This window comes from Ranitomeya variabilis, chromosome 5 (genome assembly GCF_051348905.1).
Source record: "Ranitomeya variabilis isolate aRanVar5 chromosome 5, aRanVar5.hap1, whole genome shotgun sequence".
In the NCBI taxonomy this organism is placed as follows: Eukaryota; Metazoa; Chordata; class Amphibia; order Anura; family Dendrobatidae; genus Ranitomeya; species Ranitomeya variabilis.
Genome location: NC_135236.1, coordinates 651,938,061 through 651,957,980, shown reverse-complemented (window position 1 = coordinate 651,957,980; position 19,920 = coordinate 651,938,061). Strand labels below are relative to the sequence as shown.

General features: G+C 40.8%; 1 long non-coding RNA gene across 1 annotated transcript; it reads right to left on the bottom strand.

The window, feature by feature from the left end:
• Positions 1 to 17,446: 17,446 nt before the first annotated feature.
• Positions 17,447 to 19,649, bottom strand: LOC143774000 (uncharacterized). Its single transcript, XR_013215453.1, has 3 exons — positions 19,516 to 19,649; positions 18,792 to 18,927; positions 17,447 to 18,113 (listed from the first exon to the last, which is right to left on the bottom strand). It is a non-coding gene; the product is annotated as an uncharacterized LOC143774000 (long non-coding RNA).
• Between the last annotated feature and the right edge of the window lie 271 nt (positions 19,650 to 19,920).

Below are 19,920 nucleotides of genomic sequence, written 5' to 3'. Positions count from 1 at the left end.
AATGCAGTGCCATTTTAACATGAGCTTTTACATAGAGCAATTCTCTGTCATTTACACATCATTTACACAAAGGAATATTCGTCAAAACATACACACACATACAGTAAGTATATATATATATATATATATATATATATATATATATATATATATATACACTCACCGGCCACTTTATTAGGTACACCATGCTAGTAACGGGTTGGACCCCCTTTTGCCTTCAGAACTGCCTCAATTCTTCGTGGCATAGATTCAACAAGGTGCTGGAAGCATTCCTCAGAGATTTTGGTCCATATTGACATGATGGCATCACACAGTTGCCGCAGATTTGTCGGCTGCACATCCCAAAGATGCTCCATACAAGGCAGGATGGATCCATGCTTTCATGTTGTTTACGCCAAATTCTGACCCTACCATCCGAATGTCGCAGCAGAAATCGAGACTCATCAGACCAAGCAACGTTTTTCCAATCTTCTACTGTCCAATTTCGATGAGCTTGTACAAATTGTAGCCTCAGTTTCCTGTTCTTAGCTGAAAGGAGTGGTACCCGGTGTGGTCTTCTGCTGCTGTAGCCCATCTGCCTCAAAGTTCGACGCACTGTGCGTTCAGAGATGCTCTTAGGCCTACCTTGGTTGTAACGGGTGGCGATTTGAGTCACTGTTGCCTTTCTATCAGCTCGAACCAGTCTGCCCATTCTCCTCTGACCTCTGGCATCAACAAGGCATTTCCGCCCACAGAACTGCCGCTCACTGGATTTTTTTTCTTTTTCGGACCATTCTCTGTAAAGAAGCAAAAAGAAGAGAAGCCAGCAAAACGCAATATCCAAAGTGCACATGCACATAATAAATTCTGACTGTATTTCAAATATGAGATATTTAGCAAATAATTGATCAATTCTTTGAGCTACCCCGCCACTTCACGGCAATCTCATAATGGGGCAGTCCTAACTCTACGTTTTTTATTACATTGTGCCATTACGGCCTCCTAAATGTATTGAGAGTGAGAAAAAAAAAAAAAAAAAAAGGACAGACCACATTAAATAACATTACATGACAAACTGTACCTGGAGCATTGACAGAATCACTCCCTTAGTGCCAGGAAGGCGAGCGCGGATAGAGGCCGATCAGGTCCTGTGCGGACATATCAGATCTGGCCCCCGCACTGCCAAACCAACACCAAAGTTAAAGGATGAAACTGGCTGAGGCACAGCTGCCTAATTAACTAGAGCCTGAGGCAGGGCAGGGCTGCTGTGTGTGTGCACAGCAGCCTATCAATCATAGTGAACCCAGACAGAATGGCGCATATGACCCAGCGTGCGCGGCAACAGTGGTGGTCAGCCACATACCAATACAGAAGCAAAAAGAAGAGAAGCCAGCACTGCTGAAGGTCAAAACGCAATATCCAAAGTGCACATGCACATAATAAATTCTGACTGTATTTCAAATATGAGATATTTAGCAAATAATTGATCAATTCTTTGAGCTACCCCGCCACTTCACGGCAATCTCATAATGGGGCAGTCCTAACTCTACGTTTTTTATTACATTGTGCCATTACGGCCTCCTAAATGTATTGAGAGTGAGAAAAAAAAAAAAAAAAGGACAGACCACATTAAATAACATTACATGTGAAGTGGCGGGGTAGCTCAAAGAATTGATCAATTATTTGCTAAATATCTCATATTTGAAATACAGTCAGAATTTATTATGTGCATGTGCACTTTGGATATTGCGTTTTGACCTTCAGCAGTGCTGGCTTCTCTTTTTTTTGCTTCTGTATTGGTATGTGGCTGACCACCACTGTTGCCGCGCACGCTGGGTCATATGCGCCATTCTGTCTGGGTTCACTATGATTGATAGGCTGCTGTGCACACACACACACACACAGCAGCCCTGCCCTGCCTCAGGCTCTAGTTAATTAGGCAGCTGTGCCTCAGCCAGTTTCATCCTTTAACTTTGGTGTTGGTTTGGCAGTGTGGGGGCCAGATCTGATATGTCTGCACAGGACCTGATCGGCCTCTATCCGCGCTCGCCTTCCTGGCACTAAGGGAGTGATTCTGTCAATGCTCCAGGTACCGTTTGTCATGTAATGTTATTTAATGTGGTCTGTCCCTTTTTTTTTTTTCTCACTCTCAATACATTTAGGAGGCCGTAATGGCACAATGTAATAAAAAAACGTAGAGTTAGGACTGCCCCATTATGAGATTGCCGTGAAGTGGCGGGGTAGCTCAAAGAATTGATCAATTATTTGCTAAATATCTCATATTTGAAATACAGTCAGAATTTATTATGTGCATGTGCACTTTGGATATTGCGTTTTGACCTTCAGCAGTGCTGGCTTCTCTTTTTTTTGCTTCTGTATTGGTATGTGGCTGACCACCACTGTTGCCGCGCACGCTGGGTCATATGCGCCATTCTGTCTGGGTTCACTATGATTGATAGGCTGCTGTGCACACACACACACACAGCAGCCCTGCCCTGCCTCAGGCTCTAGTTAATTAGGCAGCTGTGCCTCAGCCAGTTTCATCCTTTAACTTTGGTGTTGGTTTGGCAGTGTGGGGGCCAGATCTGATATGTCTGCACAGGACCTGATCGGCCTCTATCCGCGCTCGCCTTCCTGGCACTAAGGGAGTGATTCTGTCAATGCTCCAGGTACCGTTTGTCATGTAATGTTATTTAATGTGGTCTGTCCCTTTTTTTTTTTTTTTCTCACTCTCAATACATTTAGGAGGCCGTAATGGCACAATGTAATAAAAAAACGTAGAGTTAGGACTGCCCCATTATGAGATTGCCGTGAAGTGGCGGGGTAGCTCAAAGAATTGATCAATTATTTGCTAAATATCTCATATTTGAAATACAGTCAGAATTTATTATGTGCATGTGCACTTTGGATATTGCGTTTTGACCTTCAGCAGTGCTGGCTTCTCTTTTTTTTGCATTCTCTGTAAACCCTAGAGATGGTTGTGCGTGAAAATCCCAGTAGATCAGCAGTTTCTGAAATACTCAGACCAGCCCTTCTGGCACCAACAACCATGCCACGTTCAAAGGCACTCAAATCACCTTTCTTCCCCATACTGATGCTCGGTTTGAACTGCAGGAGATTGTCTTGACCATGTCTACATGCCTAAATGCACTGAGTTGCCGCCATGTGATTGGCTGATTAGAAATTAAGTGTTAACAAGAAGTTGGACAGGTGTACCTAATAAAGTGGCCAGTGAGTGTATATATATACTGTATACAGGGTGGGCCATTTATAAACCTAAATGAAATGGGAATGGTTGGTGATATTAACTTCCTGTTTGTGGCACATTAGTATATGGGAGGGGGGAAACTTTTGAAGATGGGTGGTGACCATGGCGGCCATTTTGAATTCAGCCATTTTGGATCCAACTTTATTTTTTTCAATGGTAAGAGAGTCATGACACATCAAACTTATTGAGAATTTCAAAAGAAAAGAAAACAATGGTGTGCTTGGTTTTAACGTAACTTTATTTTTTCATGGAAATCAGTAGCCTTCCTCTAGCGCCTGGGTGTTGTAGTCCCTTCCTGCTGAGCTTCTCGGTAAGGTCCTCACAACTGTTGTAGATGTTATGTCTCTCTGTCCCCCTGATGGTAAGGATAGGACAAACCCGTATGACTGATGGCCTGAGGCTTTTTACAGGGACTCTAGCACGCCCCAGCCCCCACAAGTTGCCACCGTGCCTCCTGGGTATAGGTCGGGCAGGTAACATGGAATTGCCTGTCCTGCCGGTCTCTGCAGCAAGGCATGGAGACGGTTGCTCCCTCCGTGTTCCGGTTACCGGATCCTGCGCCTCACAAGGAGGCAGCCTTTTGCAGGGCAAAACTCCTTCTGGTTTCCTCTCCTTTTGCTATGACTTCGTTTCTCAGACTCTACAATACAATTTGCTGTTCTTGTCTCTTTCTTAGGATGCTGCCGCACGTCGGGCAGACGCAGCTCCGTGGCCCTCTGTCTAGGCCTCTGACAGGATCCCACCCCTGTCAGGGACCACCCTGTCGGCAACTGCTCGATGTTCCTCCTTCCTCTCTGTCTGCCTGACAGGTGCTGCCTGGGTGAAGCCCAGTCAGCTTCTGAGTCACTTTCTATCCAGACCACCAGTTTTACCTAATTGTGAAAGGTGCCCTAATAAATAGGAGCATAGCTCCCCCTGGTGGACCGGAGTGTGAAGTGTGTTGTGTGGTTTGTGATACCTGGTAAAGTGATCTCCTTTATTGCCTTCAGACGTAACATCACTCCCCCTGGTGGAAGAATGACATTACTGCAACAACCACGACCCTGGGGCGCTGCACTGACAGACACAGCAAACCTTCTTGACACAGCCTTCTAGCCGCTGTGGGGAGAGCACTTAGTTATTTGTCACTGTCTCTAAAACAAATCAGGATGAATCGATCATCTAATCTTCTGTCTGGAGATCAGAATATGGACTCCTGCCAAGACGGCAGGATAAGGACTTGAAAACATATTGAGTACTTTCCCACGCGGGAAGTGTGACAGTATGTGGATTACCTCTACTGTATATAACAAAAATGATAAACTATTAATAAACATAGTGAAAATCAAACCTACATAACAAAAAATATGAAAGCAAAAAATTAAAATTATCATTTAACCTTTTAACAACCAGAGGTATTCCACTCTATGCCAATTATAACCTAAGGGGAGAAAAATGAGACTCATCCCACTTGCATGACTTATGCCGGCCTAGTAAAAACACTTGCGAACTTCATGGAAAAAAGAATTAATGTTCATTTTCTCAGAAATTCTATCACTGCCAAGAAATATGTTTTCACATGTAATTAGGTCTTTTATTGATAGAGAAATCTGCTGACAGATTCCCATTTAATATGTACAATTCATCACATTATATAACAGCTCTGCTTCTGTCCAGTCACAGCCACAAACAATAATGTCATCTGTGTTTTGTTATTCATGTTACATAGCTTGGTTTTTGATCCAAAGATTCTAGGCTTCATCATATAAATTTGTAATCATATCCTGCAATAGAATAATACATCCCTTCTAGCTGCTGTACAAGGCAAGGATTAAAGGGATGATGATGTGAGTCTGGGGCAAATAACACTGGATTAAGTAAATTATCTTAGTACTTTCCTTACCTTACCTGTATTGACTGAATTAATCACATTCTCAGTGTCATTGTTGCCAGATTTAATACCAAAATACAACCCTAATTACAGCAAAACAAGTGGCTTACATACTGTATTTGGCTATGTGACCACTATAAGGCCTATGATTAGAGCGATGCCCCTGCATGTTGGGAATAAATGGAGATCTGTGTAAAACTATACACAAAGAGCTCAATCTAGTGGTGGATCATAAATTGTGATCCACCAATTGCCTGCTGCAAAGTTATATGTGTATAGTATACATGCGACAGAGAAATACTAATATTAGATCTCTATCCACTTTACTCTACCCTACAAAAGTAAAGTTAGTGTTACAAAATCCTCCACACATTTACACCTCCAGGAAATTTGAATTAGTTGCAAAACAGACGTTCCTATTTTTTTACTATCTAAACCGATGATGTGTTTCCACACATTATTAGCAAAATGCCTATCAAAAAACAGCCTCCTCCATATCCCCTCTATCTTTCCTATCCATCACCAAGATAGGTGCGTTTTCTACCATTTAGGTAGAAGTAAACTTCAAACAATTTGCTTCTAATTTAGATAAAGTAGCTGGAAGTTATATCATGGAAACTCTACATGTCAGGTCTCCCTATTAAACAATATTTGTAATATGTATTTACAAAACTTCCAATTTCTCTATGACTGACCTACACGACTTCATTTTTTCATAACTGTTAGTACATAATGGCGTGGCCTTCATCTATAGAAGTCATCCATTTACTGAACTGGGCACCATCAATGGTAATTAACAGGCCCCAAGTTCATAAGTACATCTCAATATGCCTTTTAAATAGGATGTCAGGCTTATAAAGTTTACTGGAAGAATACTAAAATTATTTCCAAGACTGTGACATCTTATCAGTGCTAAAGGCACCAGAAAATAACCCGGCATGGTAAAAATCTTGGTTTTGACCCGTGACAACATACATGGCAAAAATACACGGTAAACAAATCTACTTTTTAGCTCCAGTATCTGTTAGACAATAAGATGCATTTTTAGCACAGAAAAATCTTGCTAAAAAGTGTATGTGTCTTAAAGCCCAGAGGCAGCTTATTCTAAATGACGAGAATGCTGACACTATCCTTCCTGATCACTGAGAGAACTGTTCTCTCTGTGCCTGACCCACACTGATCTATCTGATTGGGGTGTTACAGGAGAGAAAGATATTGGGACCTGCAAGGATACTGCATATCCTGTGTAGCTGAAAAGTGTGGTGTCTTTTAAATTAAGGTGCATCTAATAGTTAGAATGATATGCTACTTTCCATAAATTATTAGCAAAATGTTTAAATTACACCTATCAAAAAACAGCCTCCTCCATATCCCCTCTAGCTGTCCTAACCATCACCAAGATAGGTCTGTTTTCTACCATTTAGGTAGAAGTAAACTTCAAACAATTTGTTTCTAATTTAGATAAAGTAGCTGGAAGTTATATCATGCAAACTCTACATGTCAGGTCTCCCTATTAATCAATATTTGTAATATGTTTTTACGAAACTTTCAATTCCCCTATGACTGACCTAGACGACTGCATTTTTTCCTAACTGTTAGTACATAATGGTGTGGCATTCATCTATAGAAGCCATCCACTTACTGAACTGGGCACCATCAATGGCATTTAACAGGCCCCAAGTCCATAAGTACATCTCAATATGCCTTTTAAATAGGATGTCAGGCTTATAAAGTTTACTGGAAGAATACTAAAATTATTTCCAAGACTGTGACATCTTATCAGTGCTAAAGGCACCAGAAAATAATCCAGCATGGTAAAAATCTTGGTTTTGACCCGTGCCAACATACATGGCAAAAATACACGGTAAACAAATCTACTTTTTAGCTCCAGTATCTGTTAGACAATAAGATGCATTTTTAGCACAGAAAAATCTTGCTAAAAAGTGTATGCATCTTAAAGTCCAGAGGCAGCTTATTCTGAATGAGGAGAATGCTAATACTATCACTGATCACTGAGAGAACTGTTCTCTCTGTGCCTGATCCACACTGATCTATCTGATAGGTGTGTTACAGGAAAGATATTGGGACCTGCAAGGATTCTGCATGTCCTGTGTAGCTGAAACCTGTGGGTCTTTTAAATTAAGGTGCATCTGTTAGAATATGATACTTTCCATAAATTATTAGCAAAATGTTTAAATTACACCTATCAAAAAAACAGCCTCCTCCATATTCCCTCTAGCTGTCCTATCCATCACCAAGATAGGTGCGTTTTCTACCATTCAGGTAGAAGTAATCTTCAAACAATTTACTTCTAATTTAGATAAAGTAGCTGGAAGTTATATCATGCAAACTCTACATGTCAGGTATGCCTATTAAACAATAACTATACTGATTGGTGTGTTACAGGAAAGAAAGATATTGGGACCTGCAAGTATACAGCATATCATGTGTAGCTAAAGGACCTTTCACATCATGTGATCAATCACATTCCTGAAAGAAATTTCAAAACGTCGCAATGTATACAGTGCTTGTGTGCATGTCTGTGTGTTTGTTTATATATACATACATATATATATATATATATATATATAACTTCCTTATCACCCTTAATGGAGGTGGTCTTTGTTGTCCTTTCTCATTCTCGGGTCCTCTACTAGAGGCCGGGAGTTTGAGGGTTCTGCGCAGGATCTTAGTTGTTCCCAGCATTGCGCTTTTCTGGACAGAGAGCTCAGATGTTGCTCCTGGGATCTGTTGTAGCCATTCTTCCAACTTAGGGGTCACTGCCCCAAGTGCTCCCATCACCACTGGAATTACTGTTGCCTTCACCTTCCACATTTTCTCCAGTTCTCCTTTGAGGCCCTGGTATTTCTCCAGCTTCTCAAATTCCTTCTTTCTGATCTTTCTGATGTTGCTGTCACTTGGCACTGCCACATCTATTATCATTGCTGTCTTCCGATCCTTGTCTACTATCACAATGTCTGGTTTGGTTACCCAACACCTCCTTATCCATCTGGATCTTGAAGTCCCACAGGATTTTAGTCCTTTAATTCTCCACCATTTTTTACGGTGTCTCTCACTTGGACTTAGGGGAACTTAGCCCATACGCTGTGCAGATGTTCCTGTATAGAATTCCCGCTACTTGGCTGTGGTGTTTGGTATATGTTGTTCCTGCTTGCATTTTCCTTCCTGCCACTATGTGTTGGATGGTTTCTGAGGTTTCTTTGCATAGTCCACATTTTGGGTCTTGTCTTATGTGGTAGATTTTGGCTTCTATGGATCTGGTGCTTAATGCTTGCTCTTGTGCCACTGTGATTAGTGCCTCTGTGCTGTCTCGGGAGTCCAGCTTTCTCCAGGAATTGGTAGGATTTCTCCTTGTCAGCCACCTCCAATATCTGTTGATGGTACATCCCATGCAATGGCTTGTCTTGCAATGGCACTTCTTGTTCCTGTCTTTCCTTCCAGATCTGTTGTTGTTGCTGCCTTAGGCTTTCTCTCAGCATCTCATTTTCTGGTACCATTTTTCTGATGTATTCCTGGATACTCATTGTTTCATCCTTGAAGGTGGCTTGGATGCTTATCAAGCCTTGCCTATCTTCCTTACTGTTGTCATATAATCTTTGGGTGTTAGATTTAGGGTGGAAACCTCCATGCATTGTGAAGAGCTTTGGTCAGCACACTATGCCAACAGGGTATCTGAAAACTGTCAGGGCATATGTGTTGATGATGCGGATTTTATTCTTCCCATTGATCTGGCTCTTCAGGACCTGTCTTACCATTTGATGGTATTTGAATGTGATGCTTTGCTTGCCTCCTCATCATGGTACCATATTCCTGTGGGATGCTGAGGTACTTTGAGTGTGTCTGTACATCTGCTATGTGACCTGCTGCTAATTCCACTCCAACAGACTTGACTACCTTGCCTCTCTTTATTACCAACCCGCCACACTTCTCTAGTCCGAAGGACATCCTGATATCTTCACTGTAGATCCTTGTTAGGTGGATCAGTGATTTGATGTCTTGTTCGTTTTTCGCATACAGCTTGATGTCATCCATGTAGAGGAGGTGGCTGATGATGCTTCCATTCTTGAACTTGTATCCATAGCCAGACTCTGTAATTATCTGACTGAGGGGGTTCAAACCTATGCAGAAATATGGAGAGTGCATCACCTTGGTATATGCTGCATTTAATGGTTACTTGTGCTAGTTGTCTTGAGTTGACTTCCAATGTGGTTCTCCATTGTCCCACTGAGTTTCTGAGGAAGTTTCTTAATTTCCTGCTGACATTGTAGAGAGCCAAGCATTCACAGATCCATGTGTGTGGCATTGAATCATAGACTTTCCTGTAGTCAATCCAGACTGTGCTGAGATTGGTCTCTCTGGATCTTGAGTGACTGCTCTATCAACTAGGAGCTGGTGCTTAGAGCCTCTGGTGTCGGTCCCAATGCCTTTCTGAGCTGGATTCATGTACTGGTTCATATGGTTCTGTAGGTTGGTGGCTATGATGCCTGACAGGAGTTTCCATGTTGTTGTAAGACAGGTTATTGGGCGGTAGGTGGATGGAACTGTTCCTTTGTGAGGATCCTTCATTATCAGCACTGTTCTTCCTTGTGTTAACCAAGCTAGGTTGTGGCATGCTTCTAGCAGTTGCTTTATCTGCTTTCCCATACATTCAAGTACCAATCTTAATTTCTTTAGCCAGTAGGTGTGGATCATGTCTGGGCTGGGTGCTCAGGTTTTCTTGCCTTGTCCATGTATGGCTTGTTCCAGATGTCGAGGAACCAGGACAATCTGATGATATATATATTTATATATATATATATATATATGCATGTTCATATAGTGGAACCTTATGCATATATATGATTTTTTTGTGAATGTGCATGTATGTAGGAAAACTGTGTGAGTGTGAATGTAAAAGAGCTGGGTGTTTGCATGTAACTGAGCTGTGAGCATGTTGGAGAGGTTTGTGTATGTACAGCAGAGATGTGTGTATGTACTGGAGTTGTGTGTAAGTGAATTGTGTGTATGAATATAGCATAGCTGTGTGCGCATGCATAGCAGAGCTTAGTGTGCATCTACTGGGCATGCAGCAATGATGTCATTATGTGTGTGCTGCAGGGAATGCATATAAATTGCCTGCTGTAACGTTATAGGTGTATAGTATACATGCTGCAGAGAAATACCAATATTAGATCTTTATCGTCTCTATGCTACTCCACAGCAATACAGTTAGTGTTATGAAATCCTCCATAAATTTACACCTCCAGGAAATCTTAAGTAGTTGCAAAAGTGTTTTTCCTATTTTACGATTGAAACCTGTGGTGTGTTTTAAATTAAGGTGCGTCTAATAGTAAGAAAATATGATACTTTCAATAAATTATTAGCAAAATGTTTAAATTACACCTATCAAAAAACAGCCTCCTCCATATCCCCTCTAGCTGTCCTAACCATCACCAAGATAGGTCTGTTTTCTACCATTTAGGTAGAAGTAAACTTCAAACAATTTGTTTCTAATTTAGATAAAGTAGCTGGAAGTTATATCATGCAAACTCTACATGTCAGGTCTCCCTATTAATCAATATTTGTAATATGTTTTTACGAAACTTTCAATTCCCCTATGACTGACCTAGACGACTGCATTTTTTCCTAACTGTTAGTACATAATGGTGTGGCATTCATCTATAGAAGCCATCCACTTACTGAACTGGGCACCATCAATGGCATTTAACAGGCCCCAAGTCCATAAGTACATCTCAATATGCCTTTTAAATAGGATGTCAGGCTTATAAAGTTTACTGGAAGAATACTAAAATTATTTCCAAGACTGTGACATCTTAACAGTGCTAAAGGCACCAGAAAATAATCCAGCATGGTAAAAATCTTGGTTTTGACCCGTGACAACATACATGGCAAAAATACACGGTAAACAAATCTACTTGTTAGCTCCAGTATCTGTTAGACAATAAGATGCATTTTTAGCACAGAAAAATCTTGCTAAAAAGTGTATGTGTCTTAAAGCCCAGAGGCAGCTTATTCTAAATGACGAGAATGCTGACACTATCCTTCCTGATCACTGAGAGAACTGTTCTCTCTGTGCCTGACCCACACTGATCTATCTGATTGGGGTGTTACAGGAGAGAAAGATATTGGGACCTGCAAGGATACTGCATATCCTGTGTAGCTGAAAAGTGTGGTGTCTTTTAAATTAAGGTGCATCTAATAGTTAGAATGATATGCTACTTTCCATAAATTATTAGCAAAATGTTTAAATTACACCTATCAAAAAACAGCCTCCTCCATATCCCCTCTAGCTGTCCTAACCATCACCAAGATAGGTCTGTTTTCTACCATTTAGGTAGAAGTAAACTTCAAACAATTTGTTTCTAATTTAGATAAAGTAGCTAGAAGTTATATCATGCAAACTCTACATGTCAGGTCTCCCTATTAATCAATATTTGTAATATGTTTTTACGAAACTTTCAATTCCCCTATGACTGACCTAGACGACTGCATTTTTTCCTAACTGTTAGTACATAATGGTGTGGCATTCATCTATAGAAGCCATCCACTTACTGAACTGGGCACCATCAATGGCATTTAACAGGCCACAAGTCCATAAGTACATCTCAATATGCCTTTTAAATAGGATGTCAGGCTTATAAAGTTTACTGGAAGAATACTAAAATTATTTCCAAGACTGTGACATCTTAACAGTGCTAAAGGCACCAGAAAATAATCCAGCATGGTAAAAATCTTGGTTTTGACCCGTGACAACATACATGGCAAAAATACACGGTAAACAAATCTACTTTTTAGCTCCAGTATCTGTTAGACAATAAGATGCATTTTTAGCACAGAAAAATCTTGCTAAAAAGTGTATGTGTCTTAAAGCCCAGAGGCAGCTTATTCTAAATGACGAGAATGCTGACACTATCCTTCCTGATCACTGAGAGAACTGTTCTCTCTGTGCCTGACCCACACTGATCTATCTGATTGGGGTGTTACAGGAGAGAAAGATATTGGGACCTGCAAGGATACTGCATATCCTGTGTAGCTGAAAAGTGTGGTGTCTTTTAAATTAAGGTGCATCTAATAGTTAGAATGATATGCTACTTTCCATAAATTATTAGCAAAATGTTTAAATTACACCTATCAAAAAACAGCCTCCTCCATATCCCCTCTAGCTGTCCTAACCATCACCAAGATAGGTCTGTTTTCTACCATTTAGGTAGAAGTAAACTTCAAACAATTTGTTTCTAATTTAGATAAAGTAGCTAGAAGTTATATCATGCAAACTCTACATGTCAGGTCTCCCTATTAATCAATATTTGTAATATGTTTTTACGAAACTTTCAATTCCCCTATGACTGACCTAGACGACTGCATTTTTTCCTAACTGTTAGTACATAATGGTGTGGCATTCATCTATAGAAGCCATCCACTTACTGAACTGGGCACCATCAATGGCATTTAACAGGCCCCAAGTCCATAAGTACATCTCAATATGCCTTTTAAATAGGATGTCAGGCTTATAAAGTTTACTGGAAGAATACTAAAATTATTTCCAAGACTGTGACATCTTATCAGTGCTAAAGGCACCAGAAAATAATCCAGCATGGTAAAAATCTTGGTTTTGACCCGTGACAACATACATGGCAAAAATACACGGTAAACAAATCTACTTTTTAGCTCCAGTATCTGTTAGACAATAAGATGCATTTTTAGCACAGAAAAATCTTGCTAAAAAGTGTATGCATCTTAAAGTCCAGAGGCAGCTTATTCTGAAAGAGGAGAATGCTAATACTATCACTGATCACTGAGAGAACTGTTCTCTCTGTGCCTGATCCACACTGATCTATCTGATAGGTGTGTTACAGGAAAGATATTGGGACCTGCAAGGATTCTGCATGTCCTGTGTAGCTGAAACCTGTGGGTCTTTTAAATTAAGGTGCATCTGTTAGAATATGATACTTTCCATAAATTATTAGCAAAATGTTTAAATTACACCTATCAAAAACAGCCTCCTCCATATTCCCTCTAGCTGTCCTATCCATCACCAAGATAGGTGCGTTTTCTACCATTCAGGTAGAAGTAATCTTCAAACAATTTACTTCTAATTTAGATAAAGTAGCTGGAAGTTATATCATGCAAACTCTACATGTCAGGTATGCCTATTAAACAATAAGTATACTGATTGGTGTGTTACAGGAAAGAAAGATATTGGGACCTGCAAGTATACAGCATATCATGTGTAGCTAAAGGACCTTTCACATCATGTGATCAATCACATTCCTGAAAGAAATTTCAAAACGTCGCAATGTATACAGTGCTTGTGTGCATGTCTGTGTGTTTGTTTATATATACATACATATATATATATATATATAACTTCCTTATCACCCTTAATGGAGGTGGTCTTTGTTGTCCTTTCTCATTCTCGGGTCCTCTACTAGAGGCCGGGAGTTTGAGGGTTCTGCGCAGGATCTTAGTTGTTCCCAGCATTGCGCTTTTCTGGACAGAGAGCTCAGATGTTGCTCCTGGGATCTGTTGTAGCCATTCTTCCAACTTAGGGGTCACTGCCCCAAGTGCTCCCATCACCACTGGAATTACTGTTGCCTTCACCTTCCACATTTTCTCCAGTTCTCCTTTGAGGCCCTGGTATTTCTCCAGCTTCTCAAATTCCTTCTTTCTGATCTTTCTGATGTTGCTGTCACTTGGCACTGCCACATCTATTATCATTGCTGTCTTCCGATCCTTGTCTACTATCACAATGTCTGGTTTGGTTACCCAACACCTCCTTATCCATCTGGATCTTGAAGTCCCACAGGATTTTAGCCCTTTAATTCTCCACCATTTTTTACGGTGTCTCTCACTTGGACTTAGGGGAACTTAGCCCATACGCTGTGCAGATGTTCCTGTATAGAATTCCCGCTACTTGGCTGTGGTGTTTGGTATATGCTGTTCCTGCTTGCATTTTCCTTCCTGCCACTATGTGTTGGATGGTTTCTGAGGTTTCTTTGCATAGTCCACATTTTGGGTCTTGTCTTATGTGGTAGATTTTGGCTTCTATGGATCTGGTGCTTAATGCTTGCTCTTGTGCCGCTGTGATTAGTGCCTCTGTGCTGTCTCGGGAGTCCAGCTTTCTCCAGGAATTGGTAGGATTTCTCCTTGTCAGCCACCTCCAATATCTGTTGATGGTACATCCCATGCAATGGCTTGTCTTGCAATGGCACTTCTTGTTCCTGTCTTTCCTTCCAGATCTGTTGTTGTTGCTGCCTTAGGCTTTCTCTCAGCATCTCATTTTCTGGTACCATTTTTATGATGTATTCCTGGATACTCATTGTTTCATCCTTGAAGGTGGCTTGGATGCTTATCAAGCCTTGCCCACCTTCCTTACTGTTGTCATACAATCTTTGGGTGTTAGATTTAGGGTGGAAACCTCCATGCAATGTGAAGAGCTTTGGTCAAATGTGAAGAGCTTTGGTCAGCACACTATGCCAACAGGGTATCTGAAAACTGTCAGGGCATATGTGTTGATGATGCGGATTTTATTCTTCCCATTGATCTGGCTCTTCAGGCCTGTCTTACCATTTGATGGTATTTGAATGTGATGCTTTGCTTGCCTCCTCATCATGGTACCATATTCCTGTGGGATGCTGAGGTACTTGGAGTGTGTCTGTACATCTGCTATGTGACCTGCTGCTAATTCCACTCCAACAGACTTGACTACCTTGCCTCTCTTTATTACCAACCCGCCACACTTCTCTAGTCCGAAGGACATCCTGATATCTTCACTGTAGATCCTTGTTAGGTGGATCAGTGATTTGATGTCTTGTTCGTTTTTCGCATACAGCTTGATGTCATCCATGTAGAGGAGGTGGCTGATGATGCTTCCATTCTTGAACTTGTATCCATAGCCAGACTCTGTAATTATCTGACTGAGGGGGTACAAACCTATGCAGAAATATGGAGAGTGCATCACCTTGGTATATGCTGCATTTAATGGTTACTTGTGCTAGTTGTCTTGAGTTGACTTCCAATGTTGTTCTCCATTGTCCCATTGAGTTTCTGAGGAAGATTCTTAATTTCCTGCTGACATTGTAGAGAGCCAAGCATTCACAGATCCATGTGTGTGGCATTGAATCATAGACTTTCCTGTAGTCAATCCAGACTGTGCTGAGATTGGTCTGTCTGGATTTTGAGTCTTGAACGACTACTCTATCAACTAGGAGCTGGTGCTTAGAGCCTCTGGTGTCAGTCCCAATGCCTTTCTGAGCTGGATTCATGTACTGGTTCATATGGTTCTGTAGGTTGGTGGCTATGATGCCTGACAGGAGTTTCCATGTTGTTGTAAGACAGGTTATTGGGCGGTAGGTGGCTGGAATTGTTCCTTTGTGAGGATCCTTCATTATCAGCACTGTTCTTCCTTGTGTTAACCAAGCTAGGTTGTGGCATGCTTCTAGCAGTTGCTTTATCTGCTTTCCCATACGTTCAAGTACCAATCTTAATTTCTTTAGCCAGTAGGTGTGGATCATGTCTGGGCTGGGTGCTCAGGTTTTCTTGCCTTGTCCATGTATGGCTTGTTCTAGATGTCGAGGAACCAGGACAATCTGATGATATATATATTTATATATATATATATATATATATATGCATGTTCATATAGTGGAACCTTATGCATATATATGATTTTTTTGTGAATGTGCATGTATGTAGGAAAACTGTGAGTGTGAACATAAAAGAGCTGTGTGTTTGCATGTAACTGAGCTGTGAGCATGTTGGAGAGGTTTGTGTATGTACAGCAGAGATGTGTGTAAGTGAATTGTGTGTATGAATATAGCATAGCTGTGTGCGCATGCATAGCAGAGCTTAGTGTGCATCTACTGGGCATGCAGCAATGATGTCATTATGTGTGTGCTGCAGGGAATGCATATAAATTGCCTGCTGTAAAGTTATACGTGTATAGTATACATGCTGCAGAGCAGTACCAATATTGGATCTTTATCGACTCTATGCTACTCTACAGCAATAAAGTTAGTGTTATGAAATCCTCCAAAAATTTACACCTCCAGGAAATCTTAATTAACTGCAAAAGTGTTTTTCCTATTTTACGATTGAAACCTGTGGGGTCTTTTAAATTAAGATGCATCTATTAGTTAGAAAAATATTCTACTTTCCATAAATTATTAGCAAAATGTTTAAATTACACCTATCAAAAAAACAGCCTCCTCCATATCCCCTCTAGCTGTCCTAACCATCACCAAGATAGGTCTGTTTTCTACCATTTAGGCAGAAGTAAACTTCAAACAATTTGCTTCTAATTTAGATAAAGTAGCTGGAAGTTATATCATGCAAACTCTACATGTCAGGTCTCCCTATTAAACAATATTTGTAATATGTATTTACGAAACTTCCAATTCTTCTATGACTGACCTACACAACTTCATTTTTTCATAACTGTTAGTACATAATGGCACGGACTTCATCTATAGAAGCCATCCATTTACTGAACTGGGCACCATCAATGGTATTTAACAGGCCCCAAGTCCATAAGTACCGTACATCTCAATATGCCTTTTAAATAGGCTGTCAGGCTTATAAACTTTACTGGAAAAAAACTAAAATTATTTGCAAGACTGTAACATCTTATCAGTGCTAAAGACACCAGAAAATAACACAGCATGGTAAAACTCTTGGTTTTGACCCGTGACAACATACATGGCAAAAATACACGGTAAACAAATGTACTTTTTAGCTCTAGTATCTGTTAGACAATAAGATGCATTTTTAGCACAGAAAAACCTTGCTAAAAAGTGTATGCATCTTACAGTCCGGAGGCAACTTATTCTGAGTGATGAGAATACTGAAGCTATCATTCCTGATCACTGAGAGAACTGTTCTCCCTGTGCCTGATCCACACTGATCTATCTGATTGGTGTGTTACAGGAGAGAAAGATATTGGGACCTGCAAGGATACTGCATGCCCTGTGTAGCTGCAGGATCTTTCACATCATGTGATCAATTCCATTCCTGAAAGGAATTTCAAAACGTTGTAATGTATGCAGTGCATGTGTGTTTGTATGTGTGTGTATATAGTGGAGACATAATAATGTCCGTAGAAGAAAAATGGTGGCTCTCACTGTTCCTTAATAAAAGGTTAACCAATAAAAGGAATTTTTTATTAAGGAACGGTGAGTGCTACCCTTTTTCGTCTACGGACATTTGAATTGATTTTTTCATGGTCCAGGGGTGAGGTGTTGAGCGCAATCAGCTGTTTAGCAAGTAACAGTTGTTATAGCGGTGCGTTTTTTTTTTCCTTTTCGCTGTGACATATAGTGGAGTAGTATGCGTAAATATGAGATTTTTGTGTGAGTGTGCGATTATGTAGGAAATCTATGTGCATGTGTAAAATAGCCAGCACATCTACACTACACATATACATCCATCACATGTACACTATGGATTACGTCACTATTTTCCGTGAAACCAGGAGTGAAACATAAACTGATACAATCTATTTTGGAGCGATCTGCACTTCTGTTGTGTTTTGCACACTTTCCTGGTTTTTGGCTTTCAAATTCCAAGACCTAAATCCAGGCCATAATCTATGTGTGTAAATGTATGTGTCCTCAGGATGGCGGCAGTAATATGTGATAGTGCTTTTATCATTTCTCCCACAGTCCCTGCAGGTTCAGATGCACAGTAAACAGATATGATCCCAGGGCGAAGGGTGACACCTGCTGCAATCCTTGTATCCTGCAGTACTCGGCCACTGTATGGGGATCCTAAAAAGTTATACCACTTGGAAGACAGTGGAGGGGAGGAATACAGAAACGGGTCATTGGTACTTATCCGTCACTTAGTAAATCACAATCTTCCATCTGTTGCCTAAGGAAAATGCTGGTCTTGTTTGGCACCGAAGTGAAGGACATCTGCCGGTAAGAGGACTGCTCTGCTCCAGTGATCGGCTGCAACTGATGCGAGTGGCAGATAGAACTATGGAATAAGGGAGAAGGTGGTGATGTCATAAAGAGAAGGTGATGATGTCATAAGAGACGATAGAAGCCCAGGGCAAGCACAGCAATATCTCCTACAGAACTTCATTATTTTAACTGCATTGAAGATATTTTAATCTGTGTTATAATCTGGAATAAATGTTTATTTAGAGGTGACTCTCGATTAATCTCTTTCCCACTAAATATCACTATGGCAATTTACTCCACAACCACTATTGTTATGACATGCCAGAATATATATATATATATATATATATATATATATATATATATATATATATATATATATATATATATATATATATATATATATATATATATATATATATATATCATCCCGGTACTAATAGTAGCGTTTGTTTTATCTGATGCACATACATTGCTATTGTTACACCCCGCACCTGTATATACACAAATCTACCATATATACACTACTTACAGACGTCTATACACTGTCCACTCATCTGCACATTCACACATCCTGCTTATATACACTACACACATTTATATACACTGCACACATACATATTCACCTCTAAATACACTGTAAAAAACACATACACCAGAAATAAGTGCAAGTATATATATATATATATATATATATATATATATATATATATATATATATATATATATACACATATATGTTTCAACATACTTATCCGTCACTTAGTAAATCCCAATTTTCCATCTGGAGTCCGGAGAGAATGCTGGTCTTGTTTGGATACATCTTCCAGGGAGACGACTGCTCTGCTCCAGTGCTCGGCTGCAACTGGTGCGACTGGCAGATGGAACTATGTAATAAGGGAGAAGGCGATGATGTCATAAAGAGAAGACGATGATGTCATAATGAGAGAGAAGCCCAGGACGAGCACAGCAATACCTCCTACAGAAATGCATTATTTTCACTGTATTGAAACCATCTTCATTTTTTTGTGACCTGTAATAAATATTTATTTGGAGGCTTCTCTTTGATAGAACTACCCCCAACATTCACAACACAGAATGAGCCCCAGAATCATTGCTATTGTGCACCTGATAGACTATAAATATGGACATCCTGGTACTAAAGGCGACATGACGGCTACCGGCAGCCACCAGTAGAGGGAGCGCAGGAGGGAGCAGCATAAAGCCGTATATTACATGTCCTGTGTATACACTTATGCGGCGGTTGAGGGAGCAATTGGGAAAAAAAATAATAAACAAAATCACCAACTGTCGTGCGCCAACGCCACCACCAGGACCCTCCCTCTGGCTCCAGCAGTGACGGCCGCGGCGAAGGCAGACACTAACAACGCTGTCTGCCCTCCCCGGCCGTCGGTACCTCCCAGCTCTGTCAGTGCCGCCAACCGGGACAGGAGCTGAGGAGCTCTTCTTGTTACCTCAGCAGGACGCAGGCTACATCTGGCCGTTGGATGCCGGTGTCACGCAGGGGACGTCTGGCAGCATGATGACGTCACTGGCACTGGCCAGCGTGGACTGTGAGACGTGATAGAAGAGGAGACGGAGACTGGGGTGCACCCGGAGCCTGGAATAGGGGAGTATAACATAGTAACATAGTTAGCAAGGCTGAAAAAAGACATTTGTCCATCCAGTTCAGCCTATATTCCGTCAGAATAAATCCCCTGATCTACGTCCTTCTAAAGGACCTAATAACTATAAGATATAACATTGTTACGCTCCAGGAAGACATCCAGGCCTCTCTTGAACCCCTCGACTCAGTTCGCTATCACCACCTCCTCAGGCAAGGAACTCCAGATTCTCACTGCCCTAACAGTAAAGAATCC